Below are 20,682 nucleotides of genomic sequence, written 5' to 3'. Positions count from 1 at the left end.
ATGTAATAATACTTTTACTAATTATTTTCCAGGATTCTTTTCATAAAAGTCTTTTGCATACTGCAAAATCCTATGTATATATGCACAAGTATTGTTATATACAACTATACACATTACATTAATCATATAAGACATATGAGGAAAGGGTAAGGAAATCAGAACTTATATTGTACCTATTATATGGTAGGAATTATGTCAGTATTTTTTTTTTGATCCTTACAGCAATCCTTATATGTAGATGCTACTATTATCTTCATTTTACAGTTGAAGAAACTGAAGTAGATGGAAGTTAATTGATTTCCACAGTTCCCATTACAATTAAGCATCTGAGGCCCCATTTGAACTCAGATCTTCCAGACTCCAGGCCTACCACTCTCTCCACTGCACTATCTGGCTGCTTCAATATACTTATGTTATTAATTCCAGTACAATATCATGAGAGCTCAAACCAAACTTTACTTTCACTTTCCGTTCTATGTGCAGGGTTTATTTCTAACTTTAATATTTGTGTATTTTCTCTGAACTTCCTTCTAACTTAGGTTCTCCTAGTTTGAGAATGTACTCTGCTCTGACTTTCCAAATTATTTTACTTCCTCACTAGCCATGTTCCAAACAATATCTTCCCAGATACATGTCCTTTGATACCAACCTTTGTTGTCAAGTTTTTTTTCTTTTCATTTACTCCTGAATTACTCAACTGTTCCTAGACATAGAAGTTATTCTTGATAGTGTTATATTCCAATAAGAAATACTTAAGATGTCTCTAAGGCCTAATTCAAGGTCATCATATAGCATTACTGCTACTCTAATCAGTAGATCTTCTTCCTGAATGAACTTAGCATGATGTATGTTCAAAAATAAATCTCAGAAGTAAGATAAAAAAATGATGCAATGATGTCTTTAAGGAAAGAAAAACTTTTCCTTCAAGTAAAACATCAGTTTAATGCAGCATCTGACAGATTAAATGAAAAGGTTGATGAGGTTTTAATGGCTCTCTCTCCCAGTTATATGCATCAGTATTTTTTGAAAAAAAAAAACATTTAAAAATAGGCATATTTTATAATTTGAGTTCATCACTATGTGAGGACCCAGAAAAGGATTATATGTGTGTTCTTTGAGCATCATCCTAACATTGGAAAGTCTTGAGTTAGTTGCATAATTTAGTCTTATTTTTTCACAGCCTTTCTTGAGGACTGTAGCAAATCACAGAAAGGTTCAGATGTATCAGTAGGCAAGTCACTTATACTCTCAGTACACCATGCAACTCTGTAAGAGTATACAATTTTGAGAAATTGCCAGTTTACATCAATGGAGGGAGTTTTCATACAAGAAGCACTCCATATTCTTGAGGACTATTGCAATTACTGTTATATAATTTATTATGAACTTGAACTGTTTGCAAATCACTGTTTGTATTAAAATGATGAGGTACATTGACAGAAAAATGTATTATGATTTTATTTTGAAATAAAACTTTTCATCCTTTGTCTATTTTCTTTGCCTTATAAAAATGAAAAAAAAATGCACTCTATCATTTTGCATTTTTGGTCCTTTAAGTTGTTTTGCAATCCTGGTCCTTCTAGTTAATAGTAAGTATAAATGACACATTGGATTCTGCTGTTTTCCTTTATGTTTTGTTTTGTTTTTTTTTCTTAAATTTTTTTGTTCATTTTTTGTTTGTTTTTTTAGAGGGCAATTGGGGTTAAATGACTTGCCCAAGGTCACACAGCTAGTGAGTGTTAAGTATTTGAGGCCGAATTTGAACCTAACTTGAATTCTCCTGACTCCAGGCCGAGAGCTCTTTTCACTGCACCACGTAGCTGCCCTGTTAAATTTCTTTGTGCCAAGGATAGTGTTCTAAATGTTCTCTGGGATTTCGAGAAGAGAATATAATTCCAGTTTCTCACCTGTTTGAATTTCAATTAACTTTTAATGCTTCTGTTATATCCTTTAGACATTTCCATGTGATAAGATAACTGAATCATACCCTTATTGAAAGTCTGTTCCACTATATATTTGGATAGCAATGAACTTTTATTGTTTTGCAAACATCACAAAACAACATATGAGGTTTCCTGGAACCATACATGTTTTGATTGAGGTTGAAGACACATGTTACAAAAACATTAGGTTATGTGAATTGAAGACGAGTTTTTTGCCCCTATTTTCTTGAGAAATGAATTCTTGGAAGAGACAACTTGAGTTCCTTAAGAACTAGGAATTTCTCATTCATCTTTATGTCATTGGTTTAATAGAATATAGTTTTAGATTTAAAAGACACCAAGTCAAAATTTTTTACTTTACCTATGAGGAAAATGAAACTCAAAAAATAACCAGCCCAGGGTAATACAACTATTGACAGGATTGAGACAGTCATTTTTAATTTCAAGACTAGTGCCCCATCTATTGTACCACCTTACTATGCCCCTTACACTTCATTGTCTTTTACATAGTACAGTAAGTACCCAATAATTACCTGTCAAATTGGATTAATTTAAATGATACAATATTAGCTAGCAGCAGAGAATACAGAACCTTCAATAGACCCCTAGATGTGAAGGCATAGCTATGTTAGTGGATGCTGATTGAAAAATCTATTGGAGAAGAGTCTTTTTGATAGGAATTGAGATAGAAATTACATTGCACCAGGACATTTCTCCAGAGGAATCTGTGGGGAACAGAATCATAATTTCTAATAAGGAAATTCTGAAATAAACTTAATTTACAAAATCCAGATATAAGGAACACTTCACCCAATTTGATTGGAGCTACTTAATCCCTGGAAGGGAATGATTGAAAATAAAAAAAATGAAAAGGAATTATATTTTCCAAAGTGCCTAATTTCTCATCACTACATTGATTCTGTTGTATTTTTATTGTCTAAAAATATTACTCTTAAGTTTTGAATAGTCAAATATTAAAAAAAATTAAACACATTAATTTCTTAATGTACTATCCAGAACTTTTGTTAATTCATTTTCATTTAGTACATTAATTTAGGTTAATTCATTAAAAAAAATAGGTTCCTACTACTAGTAGGGAAATAGATATCACTGATTCAAAGCTTTCTTTCATTGATACATTATAAATTCAGAATGATGATATGATAATGACCAGCAGTGTTACACCAAAATAACTATAGCACAATGGCTATAGCCACCATGCTGTTAGTAATGGGGTTGAGGAATACTTTTATCTAGTACCTTATGTAACATTAGCCAGAAGCCCTTTCTGCACTTATGCAGAATATGTGTTTTGTCAGATTAAGGATATTCAGTCACATTCCAAAGGATATACAGATCACATTCAATGCCTTTCCATAGCCAACAGAAGCAAAATGACCACTACTCCAATGTTCCAATGGGCAATATTGTCTCAAAACTGGATTGTATGACACCCTCTATAGCACATTAGGCCTTTTGTTCTGTAATGTTAAAGTTGCATTTTATTTCACATAACTGCAGAATTTTAGATTTGGAAGACAAATACTACCTTATTCAAACTGCCTTAGTCTGTCTAGGAAAATACTTGACAAATGATTCCTCAGACTTTATTTGAGGTTATACAGGGAGAGGGAGCCCACTATTTCCCAAGGCATTAGAACTCCTCTTTGTTGAATAGTTTGTAGAATGCCTTTAATCTGTTGTTGGACCAAGCAATCATTAACTGTTAGACAATCTGCTTGCAATAATCCTCTTTGAAATTAGGTTGGTTGGTCTTTGGATAATAGAAGCACAGTCTATACTGCTTCATACTTGAAGCTTTTCAAGATGGGGTCTATGATAGAACTAAAAAAAAAAAAAAACCACAGGTGGACCTCAACCTCACAAGCCAGCAAAATAGTGCCTAAATGGAAAATAAAAAGCAAATTTTACTCCAGAACTATTGGAAGTACTTTCAAAAAATATTTACTTTTCAGTTTTTAACACTTACTTTTATAAGATTTTGAGTTCTGAATTTCCCCTCTCTCTCCGCCCCCCTACCCAAGATGGATGAATATATATATATATATATATATATATATATGTGTGTGTGTGTGTGTGTGTGTGTGTGTGTGTGTGTATGTGTTTGTATGTGTGTGTGTGTGTGTGTGTGTGTGCTATAGGTGAAATACATACAATCAAATTAAACATTTCTCTACTAATAATGTTGTGAAAGAAGAATCAGAATGAAAGGGGGAAATCATGAGGAAGAAAGAACTAACCAAACAAACAAAAACACAAAAAGGAAATAGTATGCTTTGATCTGTATTCAAATTCCATAGTTTTTTTTTTTTTTCTCAAGATGTGCATAGCATTTTTCATCATGAGTCTTTTGGAATTGTCTTAGATCATTGCATTGCCAAGAATAGATAAGTTGATCACCACACAATGTTGCTGCTACTGTGTAGAATATTCTCCATCCAGATTATCATATTCTCAACCCTACGATTATTTATTGTAGAAGCTGCTAGATCCTGTGTAATCCTGACTGCAGGCCCACAATAAATTGTCTCTTGCTGGCTGCTTGCAATGTTTTCTACTTGACCTAATAATTCTGAAATATGGTTACAATATTCCTGGTAGTTTTCATTTTGGGATCTCTTTCAAGAGGTGATCAATAAATTCTTTCAGTGTCTATTTTATCCTCTAGGACCTCAGGACATTTTTCCTTGAAAATTTCTTGAAAAATGCTGTTTTTTTTTTAATTTTATTGTGGCTTTCAGGTAGGTTAATAATTCTTACATTATCTCTCCTGGATCTATTTTCCAGGTTGCTTGTTTTTCCCATGAGGTATTTTACATTTTCTTCAATTTTTCCATTCTTTTTATTTTATTTTTTACTTTTTGTCTCATAGACATTAGCTTGAATTTGCTCAATTCTAAGTTTTAAAGAATTTTGTTCTTATTTTTTGTATCTTCTTTATATTTGTTCAATTCTACTTTTTAAGGACTTATTTTCTTCAGTGAATTTTTTTTCCCATTTGGCCCATTGAATTTTTTTTTTTAAAGAATTGGTTTCTTTAATCAACTTTTGTCCTTCCTTTTCCTAGTTGTTGACTCTTTCTTCCATACCTCTCATTTCTTTCCCCAATTTTTCTTCTACCTCTCTTACTTGACATTTAAAACCATTTTTGAGCTCTTCCAAGAAGACTTTTAGGGCTTGAGACCAATTCATATTCCCCTTTAAGTTTTCAGATGTAAGTATATTGATAATGTTGTCCTCTTTTGAGTTTCTATGGTAAATGTTTGTTTGTTTTTCCTTTTTGCTCATCTTTGTTTGCCTATTTCCAGCTTTTAGAGTTGAGTTATCCTGTTGGAACACAGGAGGCTCTACCTCAAATTCCTTGTGCTGGGGGGCCAAGAGCCTGGTCACTGCTTTGTGTCCTTGAGCCTCAAGTACTCGTAACTAGAGGCTCTAGGCATCTGTCAGCTTGCTTGATTCTGAGCTGTGGTCCTAGAAGCAGTGTCTGTCATGTCCTGAGGTCACATGAGTTTTTCTGCATTTCCCTACAGCTACACTGAAGCACATGGAGGCCTAGCTACTGGAAGACAACTGCCCACCCAATGCTGATCTGGTCAGTGGAGGACACCCACCCTACTGGTGAAGCTCCTCCAGAACAGATGGTTTTTTTTTTTTTGCGCTGGGGTCTACCAGTTCCATTGGCTCTGCTAAGGCATGTGGGTAGTCTTGCCATCTATGTTTGCCTGTTCTACCACTCTGGGGCTCAGGATTTCCTGCTAGTTTGCTGAAGTGGTGCTTGTTGCTGACTCTATGGGATACTTCTTGTCCTGGAATGTGCTGCACTTTTACCCAAGTAAGATAGATCTTTCTTTCTGGTCATTCAGGTTCCCTGGGCTACTACAATGCCCTACTACATATTTCCCCATCTGAGCTATTCCAGTATTTTTCATGGGGCTCCTTTTTTTCTGTTTTTGTTTTTGTTGTTATTGTTTTTTACCCCCAAAGGTCAATAACAGAGAATGACAGCAAATTATTGCTTACTCTGCCATTTTGACTCCTGTAAGCACTGGAAATACTTTTTAATAGGGAATTTCTAATTGATGACAATAATATTTTAAACAGGTTTTATCATATAAAGTTTTAAAAACTTATTTTGTTTTTTTCAAAACAACACATTGTAGCAATATCAATTAATAACTTATGTGATAAAAACAAATATTTTATGTAAAAATAATATTTTAACTAAGATGAAAATTTATTATAAATTGTCATTCAGAATTATGCTTCATAGATTCTGAAGGGCAGAACATGACTTTAAATTTTTTTATTATTGTTTTATGTAGTGTTTCAGCTTTAGTAATTTTCAAAACTCTCAGTGCAAATATAATTAGAATTTTTCTTCTTGCCCCAATAACATTTTTTATACTTGCTTATACTTCTACTCCACCAGATGACCTTTCTGATGCAATCTAAGGCCTTTTAAAATTGTGTTTAATGAGATGTTTATAACCTTAATTGAGTATCTTCCTACTTTAGTGCTTTACAATCTATTCACCTGAATAAAACTTCAAACTCACTAAGCAATCCCATGTGGAGCAAGACAATAGTAAAACCTAAGAAATATATCAGTAAGTGAAAGAAAAATTAGAGGTGGTACAGAATCAAAAACTGGGCACTAAACATGATGTGACCCTTTTTCTGAAATTATCTACATTTGAATTTATAACGTATTCATTTTTCCTAAGTGTACATTTTATAACGTTTTTGGTATCATATTTACATTGACAAGGTGCACTTGGTAACTATTCAAAGAGACATTTTTGTTCAGCTGCCTATATAATATGCTTGGAAACTATTATAGAAATTAACTTGAACTTCAGTTCTGCCAAATATATCCTGTCATGGGACTAAAAGGGAACATTTTACCAAGACATCTCATTTATTTCAATAAGTGAATGTTCTCTATCCAACTTTCTTTCATATGTCAAGGGATGGCATCAACATGGAATTAAGATTCTTATTACATTTATTCATCCAGTAGATATAGTGGATTTATTTAAATGCTACCCATTACCAATTGAAATTCAATGAAAAACCACAAGGGGCGGAAAAAAATTCAAAAGACAGTTCTAGAGGATATTAGGCTAGAAATGCTGCAGGTGAAATTAATCCTAAAATTGAAAACCCAGGTGAACTTAATTTATCTGTTCTTTTTTTTTCTCCTTCCCATTGTTTCTGACTAAGTAAAAAGAGTCAGGTCTAGTGTAAGGTGTGCGTACACACACACACACACACACACACACATACACATGCACACATGCATACTTATGGACATATGTAGTTTGTCTACATTTAGAGTATGTTTTCAAGAGTTTACTAGTCATATGAATTCTAGTCTTATTAGTTAATAGTAATAATTAATAGTTAATTAATAACTAATTGAAATGTGAATTATTTACCTCAGAAGTGATCTACTCCAGCCCCCTGATTTTATACTGGAAAAAAAGGGGCCTAGCAAGGAGTGTGTGTTTGTGTGTGTATGTGTGTGTGAGTGTGTGTGTGTGTGTGTGTGTGTGTGTGTGATAGGAGTAGTAAATAGTAAGTCACACAGACAAAATTCTAATTTATGTCTTTTAATCTAAATTCCACCCTTCTTTTTAGTGCACTATGTTGACTCTCACCATATTGACCTGGCCAGAATATTAGAACTAAAGAGTGGGACTAAGATTGTATCCATCAACCTGAAGGACTGTCTGAAGTATAAGTGCATTCTGGACTTTCACACAAGCAAATTATCATGTGAAAACAGACATTGGTTGTTTTTTAGCCCTTATGGATGTAAGGGCAAAGTTTTCAATTTGAATGTCCTTACAAATGACACTTATTCCTCAATTACTGGATTCCCCTCATTCCTTCACTAGTCAAGATGTGACTTAAATTTATTCTTACTTTTAGATTAGATTCCACTGATAAAGGAGTTTGGAAACATAACAATTCTAAAAGGAGAGGTTGCTTTATCCCATATTTCCTTGTTATCCACAGATAGGAACCAGAAATGTTTACTTTTACTATTATCCAAAAGCAATCCACAGATAACAGACTGGGGCACAATACCATTTTAAGAAGGTAAAAATGAAGCCAATTAGGTAGAGCAGTGAATTGAGCACTGGCCATGGAGTCAGGAGGACTTGAGTTCAAATCTGGCCTCAGATGCTTAAGCCATATGACCTTGGGCAAGTCACTTAACCCTGCCTTATCCCTTCCAAAAGGAGAAAAAATGTAAATATGAGAGGCTGGCATAAATAATAAATATCTCTTTTAGGCTTTCACTCTATTTATAGAGATCAATATGCAGAATAGAAAGGTCAGGACAAGGAGTTATTATATACATTTCAATGGTAGAAAATCTTTGCCAGGGCTCATCTTGCTGCCAAAGAAAGACAAATTGCAGCTCAGAGGCAGGCCCTGAAGGCATAGCCCCCAGAGGCAGGCCTGGAAGAGGCCTGATCAACTGGATGGCAGACAAGTCATCCCACCAACCACAAGGTATACTACCAGGCCTATCATCAAAAGTCTGGGACTGGAAAGAGCAAGGTAAGAACCAAATGCAGGGGCCCCTGTCCAGGACAGTAAATACTCCTGGGGCTACCCCTTCACAGCCCAGAAATTTTTTTTAAAAGCCCCTATCAGGACCTCCAAAAACAGGATGACAGAGTGAACTTTTCCTGTTCTAACCCCTCCCCCCCCGACCCTGAAAACATAGTAACTATTGCTGCAGGGCAAAACCCTCTACAGTAAATGCTTGTGATCCCTAGAGGAAGGGTGTGGATAGGACCCTGCCTCACAATGGGTAGAAAGCAGACTACAAAGATTCTGGAGTCCTACTATCCTCAGAGGGAGGAACCAAACTCAGAAGGAGACAATGTGGACCCCAAACCCACAGCTGAAACATCAACAGGGAATGGGTCCCAAGCACAGAAAGCTCTTCTAGATGAGCTCAAAAGGAACTTTGAAAACCAAATGAGAGAGATAGAAGACAAAATGAATAATTCTCTCAAAACCAAAATTTCAGAATTAGAAAAACATTATAATGAAGAAAATATCTCTCTAAAAAGAAAAGTCTATGATATGGAAAAGGAGCTCCAAAAATTAACCAAGGAAAAAGATTTGCTAAAAACTAGAATCAACCAAATTGAAACAAATAACTCTATGAGGAATGAAGAATTAGTCAAACAAAACAACAAGAATGAAAAATTAGAAAAAGAGGTAAAATAACTCAAAGAAAAAATAACTGATCTGGAAAAAAGATCCAGGAGAAATAATCTGAGAATAATTGGCCTACCAGAAAATCATGATGAAAAAATGAGCCTGGACAACATTCTTCAAGACCTCATTAAGGAAAACTGCCCTGAGGTACTAGAACCTGAGGGTAAAATAGAAATTGAGAGAATCCACTGGACACCTGCTGACAGAGATTCCAAACTGAAAAGTCCTCAAAATGTTGTGGCCAAACTCCAGAACTACCAGGTAAAAGAGAAAATACTTCAAGAGGCCAGAAAGAAACAAGTCAAATATCGAGGGTCCACAGTGAGAATCACACAGGATGTGGCAGCCTCTACACTGAAAGATTGGAGGCAGTGGAATACAATTTTCCAGAAGGCAAAAGAGCTCGTGTTACAACCGAGGATCACATACCCAGCAAGACTGAACACATTCTTCCAGGCAAAGAGATGGTCATTCAATGATATAACAGTTCCAGACCTTCATGATGACAAAGCCAAAGCTCAATGGAAAATTCAACATCCATTTACGAGATGCAAGAGTGACATAGAAAGGTAAACAAACACACACACACACACCCTGCTATTTAATAAGAGCAAACTCTTTGTAGACAAGTAGAGGGTATGAGAATCAAATACACAAAAGGACAATTAAAAAACAATCTTGTTAAGGGCTACAGTGGGACTGCAAATGAAGAAGAGGAATGAAATGGAAAAGGGTAAATTATGCCACACAAAGCGGCATAAAAACAATATAGCAAAAGAAAAGAAGGGAGGGAGATAAGAATCATATGAGCTTCTCCCTCATTGGTTCTGGTACAAGGAGGGAATAATAACCAGTTAAGCATAGGACTCTATGGAGAAGAAACAAAAAAGTATCATTTTAGAGGGAAAGAGGGGAGGGAGAGGAGATTCGCATGAGATTTGTTCCTGTCATTCTTGGTGCTAAGAAGAAATAACATACTTCATTAAGTATAAAAATATCCTACAGGCAGTAGGAGGGGAAAAGTGTTACAAAAGCGGGTGGGGTGGTTAGTAAGGAGGGAAGAAGTAAGGGGGGAGGGGAAGAAAAGGGAAGGGGGATGATAAGGGAATATTGAGGGAAGCAGTGTTCAGAAGGAAAACTATTAAGGGGGGAAAGGGAGAAGGGAGAAAATATGAGCATTAACAGGGGATGGAATGGGATGGAGGGAAAGAAACAGATTAGAATCATAACTGTAAATGTGAATGGAATGAACTCTCCCATAAAATGGAGATGTATCGCAGAATGGATTTGAAATGATAATCCTAAAATATGCTGTTTACAAGAAACACATATGAAAAAGAGGGATACACACAGGGTAAAGGTAAAATGCTGGAGTAAAATATATCATGCCTCAGCTAAAGTAAAAAAGGCAGGGATAGTGATCCTTATCTCAGAAAAAGCAAAAGCAAAAATCCACCTAATTAAAAGAGATAAGGAAGGAAACTATATCCTGTTAAAAGGTACCATTGAGAATGAATCAATATCATTATTTAACATATAGCATCCAAATTCTTAGAGGAGAAGGTAAAGGAATTAGAGGAAGAAATAAATAGCAAAACCATACTAGTGGGATACTTTAATCTCCCACTCTCTGAACTTGATAAATCTAACCTCAAAATAAACAAGAAAGAAGTTAAGGAGGTGAACAGAATTTTAGAGAGGATCGGTGTGATAGATCTCTGGAAAAAAAATGAATGGGAATAAAAAGGAATATACTTTCTTCTCAGCAGTTTATGGCACATACTCAAAAACTGAACATGTTCTAGGGCATAAAACCTCACAATTCTATGCAGTAAGGAAGAAATATTAAATGCATCCTTCTCAGATCATGATGCAATAAAGGGCCATGGAAAGACAAACTAAAAACTAATTGGAAATTAAACAATTTAATCCTAAAGAATGAGTGTGTCAAAAAAGAAATTATAGAAACTATCAATAATTTCATTCAAAAGAGTGATAATAATGAGACAACATACCAAAATTTGTGGGATGCATTAAAGGCAGTTCTTAGGGGACGTTTTATATCCCTGAGTGCATACATGATTAAATAAGAGAAAAGGGAGGTCAACAAATTGGGCATGCAATTGAAAAACCTAAGAAAAAAATTCAAAATCCCCTTTTTAATATGAAATTATAAATATTGAAAACCAAAGGAGAGATTAATAAAATTGAAATTAAGAAAACTATTGAATTAATAAATAAAATTAAGAGCTGGTTTTGTGAAAACAACAACAACAAAACAAAAATGTTAGACAGTCAATATGATAAAAAAAAGAAAGAAGAAAACCAAATTGTGAGTATCAAAAATGAAAAGGGTGAATCTACCTCCAATGAAGAGGAAATCAAAACAATAATTAGGAATTATTTTTCCCAATTGTATGCACATAAACTTGACTATCTTAAGGAAATGGATGAATATTTACAAAAACATATAAGTTGCCCAGATTAATAGAAGAGGAAGTTAATTAGTTTAAAAAAAAAAACATCTCAGAAAAAGAATTTGAACAAACCATCAGTCAACTCCCTATGAAAAAAATCTCCAGGACCAGATGGATTACTAGTGAATTCTATCAAACATTTAAAGAACAATTGATTCCAATACTCACAAACTATTTGGGAAAATTAGTGAAGAAGGAGTCCTACCAAATTCTTTTTATGACACAAATATGGTACTGATACCTAAATCAGGAAGAGATAAAACAAAGACAGACAATTATAGACCAATCTCTCTCATGCATATAGATGCAAAAATTCTAAATAAAATACTAACAAAAAGACTACAGCAACTTATCTAAAAAATAATATACTTTCATCAGGTAGGATTTATTTCAGGAATGCAAGGATGGTTTAATATTAGGCAAACCATTAGTATAATTGATCATATCAACAATAAAACTAGCAGAAAACACATGATCATCTCAATAGATGCAGAAAAGGCTTTTGACAAAATACAACATCTTTTCCTATTAAAAACATTAGAAAGTATAGAAATAAATGGAGCCTTCCTTAAAATAATAGGTAGCATCTATTTAAAGCCATCAGCAAGTAATATGTGCAATGGGGAGAAGCTAGAAGCATTTCCCATAAGATCAAGGGTGAAGCAAGGGTGTCCACTATCACCCCTCTTATTCAATCTGATACTAGAAATGTTAGCAGTAGTAATTAGAGAAAAAGAAATCAAAGGAATCAAATTAGGCAAAGAAGAGACCAAGCTATCTCTCTTTGCAGATGATATGATGATATACTTAGGGAATCCTAGAGAATCAATTAAAAAACTACTTGAGACAATAAATAAATTTGGCAATGTTGCAGGATATAAAATAAACCTACATAAATCCTCAGCATTCCTATATATTTCCAAAGAAATTCGACAGCAAGAGATAGAAAGAGAAATCCTATTTAAAGTTACTGTAGACATTATACAATATTTGGGAATGTACCTGCCAAAATAAACCCAGGATCTATATGACCACAACTACAAAACACTTTTTATTTTTTGCTTTTTGGAGGGCAATTGGGGTTAAGTGACTTGCCCAAGGTCACACAGCTAGTTTTTGTATTATGTGTCTGAGGCCAGATCTGAACCCAGGTCCTCCTGACTCCAGGGCTGATGCTCTATTCACTGCTCCACCTAGCCGCCCCTACAAAACAGTTTTCCCACAAATAAAGTCAGATCTAACTAATTGGAAAAATATCCATTGCTCATGGCTGGGTGGAGCTAATATAATACAAATGACAATTTTACCTAAATTAAATTATATATTTAGTGCCATACCAATCAATTTACCAAAAAAAAAAAAAAAACTACTTTATAGAGCTAGACAAAATAGTAACAAAATTCATTTGGAAGAATAAACAGTCCAGAATATCAAGGGAATTAATGAAAAGAAATGCTAGGGAAGGTGGACTAGCTATAACAGCTTTCAATCTGTATTATAAAGCAGCAGTCATCAAAACTACTTGGTACTGGCTGAGGAATAGAGGAGTGGATCAATGGAATAGATTAGGCATATGAGATTCAGAAGTCAACAACTTTAGTAATCTATTGTTTGACAATCCCCAAGACCCTAGTTTTTGGGATAAGAATTCACTATTTGACAAAAACTCCTGGGACAACTGGAATATTGTATGGAAGAAACTGGGCATAGACCATATATCAAAATCAAGTCTAAATGGGTGCATGATCTAGGTATAAAGGTTGATACTGTAAGCAGTGTTGGAAAACAAGGAATAGTTTACCTGTCAGATTTGTGGAGAGGCAAAGACTTTATGACTAAACAAGAATTAGAGAACATTTTAAAATGTAAAATGGATAAGTTTGACTTCATGAAATTGAAAAGCTTCTCTACAAACAAAGCTAATGAAACCAAGATTAAGAGGGAAGTGGGAAATTGGGAAAGAATTTTTACAACCTATGTCTCTGACAAAGGACTTATTTCTAAAATATACAGAGAATTGAGTCAAATTTATAAGAATACAAATCATTCCCCAATTAATAAATGATCAAAGGATATGAACAGGCAATTTTCAGAGAAAGAAATCAAAGATATCTATAAGCAAATGACTAAATGCTCTAAATCACTATTGATTAGAGAAGTGCAAATCAAAACCACTCTGAAGTACCACATCTCACCAGTCAGATTGACTAAGATGGCAAAACAGGAAAATGACAAATGCTGGGGAGGATGTGGGCAAATTGAAACACTAATGCATTGCTGGTGAGTTGTGAACTGATCCAGCCTTTCTGGAGAGCAATCTGGAATTATGCCCAGTGGGCTATAAATAATTTCATGTCCTTTGATGCAGCAATACCACTCCTAGGGTTATATCCCAAAAAAATCATAGAAGTTGGAGGAAGCCCCATATGTACAAAAATGTTTATAGCAGCAATTTTTTGTGGTGGCAAACAATTGTTAATTAAGGGGGTGCCCATCAATTGGGGAATGGCTGAACAAGTTGTGGTATATGCATATTATGGAATACTATTGTGCTATAAGAAATGAAGAGCAGATGGACTTTATATTTACCTGGAGAGGCTTACACAACTGATGCTGAGTGACAAGAGTAGAACCAGGAGAAATTTGTTACACAGTTAGAGACAAAAGTATGTTTGAGCACTAGCTTTGATAGACTGGACTCTTCTCAGCAATGCAGTGATATGAGTCAATCCCAAAAGACATGATGGACAGAAATGTGTGCATCCAGTGAAAGAACTAGAAAGAGCTGAGTTTATATCCAGATGGAAACAAATTACCTGATCTTTTTCCTTAAAAAAAGAAAGAAAAATGAATTGCCTCTTTTTTCAGTATAATTTATTAGTCTCCCTTTTACTGCTATAATTCTAACTTTCTAAAAAGAAGAATTGAGTCTTTATTTTTCAATTATTCATTTTTCCTAAAACTCACATAGGGAACATATATACTAAAGCAGCACTTATAAAAATGTGATAAAAATAATCAAAAAGCTAAAAACTGGGGTGGGGGTGGGGTGGGAAATTCACAATAAGTTTTTCTGATAAAGGTCTCTTTTCTCAAATACATGGATAACTGAGTCAAATTTATAAAAAATACAGATAATCACCCAATTCATAAATAGTCAAAGGATATGAACAGGCAGTTTAAAAAAAATCAAAAGTATCTATATTCATATGAAAAACTGCTCTAAATCACTACTGATCAGAGAAATGCAAATTAAAATTAAAACCCTCTGAAGTACAACCTCATGCCTATTAGAATAGTTAATATGACAGAAAAAATGTTGGATTTTGAAGTGGATGTGGGCAAACTGGTGTACTAATGCATTGTTAGTGTTAGAGTTATGAACTTTCTTAAACCATTCTGGAGAACAATTTGGAACTATGCCCAAAGGGCCATAAAAGTATGCATACCTTTGATCCAGTAATACTGCTGTGAGACCTATATACCAAAGACATTCAACAAAAGGGAAAAGAGTTTATTTGCAAAAAAAAAATATTTATAGAAACTCTTTTTGTGGTGGATAAAAATTCAAAATCAAATATTTGATTTGATGGGATGCCCATCAACTGTGGAATGGCTAAGCCAGCTATGGTGTATGAACGTAATGGAATATTATTGTGCTGTAAGAAATGTCAAGAAGAATGAATTCAAAAAAAAAATAAACCTGGAAAGATTTACATGAGCTGATGCATACTGAAGGGAGCACAACCAGGAGGATATTGTACACAGTACCAGCAATATTGATTGATGAAGAACTATGAATTACTTATATATTCTCAGCAACATGATGATCCTAAGAACTAATGATGGAGAATAATATCTGTCTTCAGAGACAGAGCTGATATTGACTGAAGACAGACTGAAGCATGCATGTTTCCCTTTATTTTTTTATTCATCTTCTTGTATAAAATGACTAATATGGAAATGTTTTGCATAATTACACATGTATAAGTTATATCATATTACTTGCCATCTTGAGGATAAGGGATGGAAGGGAGGCATGGAAAGATAGAATTTGGAACTCAAAACTTTAAATGAAATGTTTTTAAATGGAAAAGAAAAACTCCACTGGGGAAACAATAAAATGATAAAAATCATCACAACCAAAGAATAGATATTGATTATTAAATCACCTGGGCTCATCATGAGGTGTACTTAACAATGTATGTTATGCTCCTGGTCTAGACATAGTAGGGTTTCTAAAGGCATGTAAGACAGCTAAACTAGAGGAAGTATAATCTGAATGAGAAATTAAAACATAATAACACAAAATCAAACAAAAATACAGGCAACATGTGATACCTTTGAGGTCATTGTTATTAAATATGAGTTTGCTTTCAAAATCCAACTTTGCAACTATTGCATTCCCTGATTTAATCTCCACAGGAAAAAAAAAAGATGACTTTCTCAGGACAAGCTTATCACTTCTAAACTCAAATTTATTTTGAAGTTTTTGCTAACTCAAATCTTGATTGAAACTACCTCTTTTTGCCTCCTTTCCACTCTATTTGGAGCAAACCCTCCCCATGTCTTCCTTTATATATATTAAAAACAACAACAAAAAAAAAACCTAGACTTTCAATTCACTACACTTTGCATTTGCTACTCTGTCTAATTTCAACTCAACTGAACAAGATGCCCCCATGCCAGATAACATCTGGTTCTTGTCACTCTATTTGCTATTTCTTTCTCCAACTCATTCTATGGATGAGGAAAGTGAGGGAAATGGGCTTAAGTGACTTGCCCAGTGTCACACAGCTAGTAACTATTTGAGGATAGTTTTAAATTCAGGAAGATGAATCTTCCTCTCTCCAGGCCTGTTGCTCTAACCACTGTACAAGCTAATTGCAAATGTCATATCCCTCCTCAATTTCCTCTTAATCTCTTTGGTCAGATTTCTCCTTTGTCCTAACTACTTCCAAATTTTGTTATTGTTATCTGCACACATGTCATATTCTCCTGAAAGAAATGTAAATTTCTGCATTACTGGGACTGTGTCATTTACATTTGTGTATTGTCAGTACATAACACAATACCTTTCTTGGTAAATATTTGTTGAATTGAACTGATTAATATTGCTAGATCATTTTACTATGTAACACTTAGAGGATCACAACCCAGTTAGATTAAATAACATACTGTGATAGTCACCTATTTTTTTTTTTTAAGCAATCGGGGTTAAGTAACTTGCTCAAGGTTACATGGCCAGTTATTTCTGGGTGTGGTGCTGAGTGTCTGAGCCCGGGATTCGATCTCCAGGTTGTCCCAACACTGGAGCCGGTGCTCTTACTCGCTGAGCCACCTGGCCGCCCCTAGTCACCTAGTTTTAATTTAAATATTAAATCACAGTGCTATAAGAAGAGTCACAAGTATTTGATAAGTGATGCCATTTCCTATAGTAAACAGAATTTTTTTTAAATCCTGTCTAGATTTTTTTTTTTAAAGCATTTTAGGCTTAAAATGACTTGCCTTAATCTTCCCCCATAACAAAGCAATTATTTGGTCTCTATCTGTTGTATCCAAAATGCTCAAAACCTAATTGTATAAGTCTCCATATTGGTGGAGATTTATTACTCAATGATTTATATTTGTGAGTGAAGGAGTTAGCAAGACTTAGAAAGCAGAAATTTATTTTTTCTGGCTTCTGACTTTGGGAGAAAAAAATATTTGGTTCAAAATTTTCTTCTAACAGAGGTCTCTGAAGGCAGAGAAAGATTCAGGGAGGAAGCTAATATAGAGAATACCTGACCCCTCAATCATATGCCATATTACACTAGAGATGTGAGATAATTTTCTTAAGGAAGAGTGAGATTGGCTTGCTTGATTGAGCAGAGATATCTTGATCCTAGTGGTAAAGTTAATTTATTTTGAGGATTGTCTGGTTATGTATAAGAATACATATTGCATATATATTCTTGAAAAAAAGAGTTAATTTACTGTTCACTGTGTATGTCTTTGTCTAACTGACATCAAATCAGAAAAAAAGCCAAACCTTTAATATATAGTTTGGGGCATTCCCTCATTAAAGGATAATGAGGGTAAAGCTTGAAGCTCAAAATTACATTCCCCAGGCTAATAATGTTTGGATAGGTAGAAAGATATAATTCTATCCTAGTGCCCTTTCTCTTAAGAGAATTGTATAGGGAACCCCATGTACCAAACTCCTCTTTTTTTTTCTCCTGGTATTAACCAAATTTTCCCTTGGATAAGAGTGGGCAGAGTACTCTCTCTCTCTTTCTCTCTGTCTGTCTGTCTGTCTCTCTCTGTATATATATGCCTCCTAGAGATATATCTAGAAAGACTCATATGGACAGAAATAATCTACCTGGATGATACACAAGGATAAATACCTAAAATTTCTTTCTATTCATAGTAATATTCTATTCTAAAATGAGCCAAACTTGAATTTTAAACACAGTTTATGTTGCTTTGATGAATATTTTATTTTTGTTTTAATGTAATAAATACATTGTTTTTCTTTAAGTTTACATTTGTAGCTTCCCCCCAATTTATAATTTAAGTACAAATATCTACATAGATAATAAAAGTTTCATAAGGTCCTCATGTAATTCTCCTAACTCTGAAAAAAAATGTAAAAGCTAAATAAACTTATTTCACAACAATCTAAATTTAGCATCAATATTTATAGAACAATATAATCCAGTCCTATAACTTCAGACTTCAGATTACCCATATGTAGCAATTCTCATGGGAAAAATAGAAGGAAAAAGGGGGGGGGGAGAACTCTCAGTCTGGGCTCCCCCGATAAAAAGAGAAGCATAGAGTGATTTATATTTTCAAAGTTACAAAAAAAGTTTTAACTCAAACATTTGAATATGTCTCTAAAGAATTTCTAATAACTGATAAAATTTTACAAAAGGATGAATGAGGAGAAAGAGTAGGTCTCAATGATATTGAGATATGTAGAATGTGAGGGCCAATTTTAGGCTTTAGTGATCTTTATTCATATAAAGAAGAATAATGGAGACCACAATGCAATTTGAATGCCCTAGGTGATCCTAAACTTACTCAATTAAGGAAAAAGGCCCAATTGTGTTGTGAAATAGTATTACCAAACTCTCACAAGAATATTTTCCCTGTGACTCTTTTGATCATATATAGTAGGATTTAAAATTTCATCAAAAACAAACTAATACAGATTTTTAGACGTTAGTGGAAGACAGTTAGAGGTAGCAGCAATAGTGCTGAATAGTTAACAGAATTGTTTGTTATGTTTCAGGCATTGTGTCAGATCATTCTTGGGGAAAAAATCAAATTAATCTGGAAGGACTTCAGAGGACATCTACTCAGCCATTTCCCCCTGTTTTTGCTTTTTAATTAATGTTTATCTTAAATTTCATAATATTAATATAGTTACTATGAACAGCATGTTTTTCTTTTAAAGTATGTAAAAAAGATCAAGTATTAGTTTTAAAACAGTCCTGTTAATCTAGTGTTCTTTCTTGGTTTTCTTTTATTTTTTTTTACTCTCTGTTTTGAAAAAAAAAAGCAACAAAGATTGCCTCCTTCCTTCCTCCTTTCATTTCTTCCTTCCTCTTCTTTCATTCTTTCTTCTATCCCTCCTCTCTCTTTTTTTAAATTTTCATCTTTTATTTTCTCTCTTCATGTATATATGTCCTTTAGTCTTTCTTTCCATGCTGGCCCCTTTCATTCCCAACACACTTTTGAAATTTGCAAAAGAAAAATGTAAAGAAAACCTCCCTTATAAGAAATACAACATTAAGGAAAACAATTCCCTCCTTTGCAGTAGCTAAAAAAAGCATGTCTCTTTTTGGATCTTTAATTCATCATCTCTTATCAGGGAGGAGGTGTAACTTTCATCATCAAACGCAGTTAATTTTTATTGGTTCTTTCATAAATAAGATACATCAATTATTCAAAATATTTTCTGCATAATGTGATTATTATTATACTTATAATTATAAATAATAATTATTATTTATTCTCTTTTTTCTGCTCACTTCTGTACTAGTTCATACAGGTCTTTCCAATTTTATCTGAAGTGTTTCATTTCATCATTTGTTGTAGTGAGATAATATTCCAAAATATTTGTATATGAGAATTTGTTTAATAATTCTACAAAAGTTTGGTTATCTTTTAGATTTCAATTCTTTACTACTAAAAATTAAAGTGTACAATACATATAGATATATATTACACATATAACTACATATATATGCATATGTGTATAATATGAGTCCTTTCCCTCTTTTTATAATCTCTTTGGGCCATAGATCTAGTAGTGTTATTGTTTTTTTGTTTGTTTTTTTAAGCAATTGGCTTTAAGTAACTTGCTCAAGGTTACACGGCCAGTTATTTCTGGGTGTGGTGCTAAGTATCAGAGCTCGGATCCAATCCCCAGGTCATCCCGACACTGTGGCTGGTGCTTTAACTCACTGAGCCACCTGTTCGCCCCTAGTCATGTTATTATTTCATAAAAGGATATAAACAGTTTAGTGACTTTTGTGGAATAACTCCAAATTGCTTTCCACAACAGTTGGTCCAATTCATAATTCAACCAAGAGTATATTAGTGTGACCATTTAAAGCCTCTCCTAAAATTGTCATTTTCCTTTTCTGTCATTTTTGATTATCTGAAATATTTGACGTACAATCTCATAGTTGCGTTAATTTGAATATTTCTCCAATTATTCATTGGAACCCAGGTTCAAGATGAGAAACCTTATTGTTAGAGAGAATGATATGAATGTTGCATGCTAGCATGAAGAGTGGAGTTGGTGAAAAAGCTAGGGAAAGAAGAAAACATTTTTTTCCTTCCTGCTTTGAAAACACATTTAATTGTAGACTTTCCTAAGGATTGGATTTTGGTAAAGAGAGGGGAAAAAAAAACACAAAATACTTTGTGAAACAGTAATTATGTAGTGAAGGCAGCATCTAAGAATGTCACTGATTTTCAGTTTTCCTCCCTAAAGACTT

Source organism: Petaurus breviceps, unplaced genomic scaffold (assembly GCF_028583685.1).
Source record: "Petaurus breviceps papuanus isolate PSGF00001 unplaced genomic scaffold, PetGlider_PUasm1.0 90743, whole genome shotgun sequence".
NCBI classification, from domain to species: Eukaryota; Metazoa; Chordata; class Mammalia; order Diprotodontia; family Petauridae; genus Petaurus; species Petaurus breviceps.
This window is presented reverse-complemented; position numbering follows the sequence as displayed.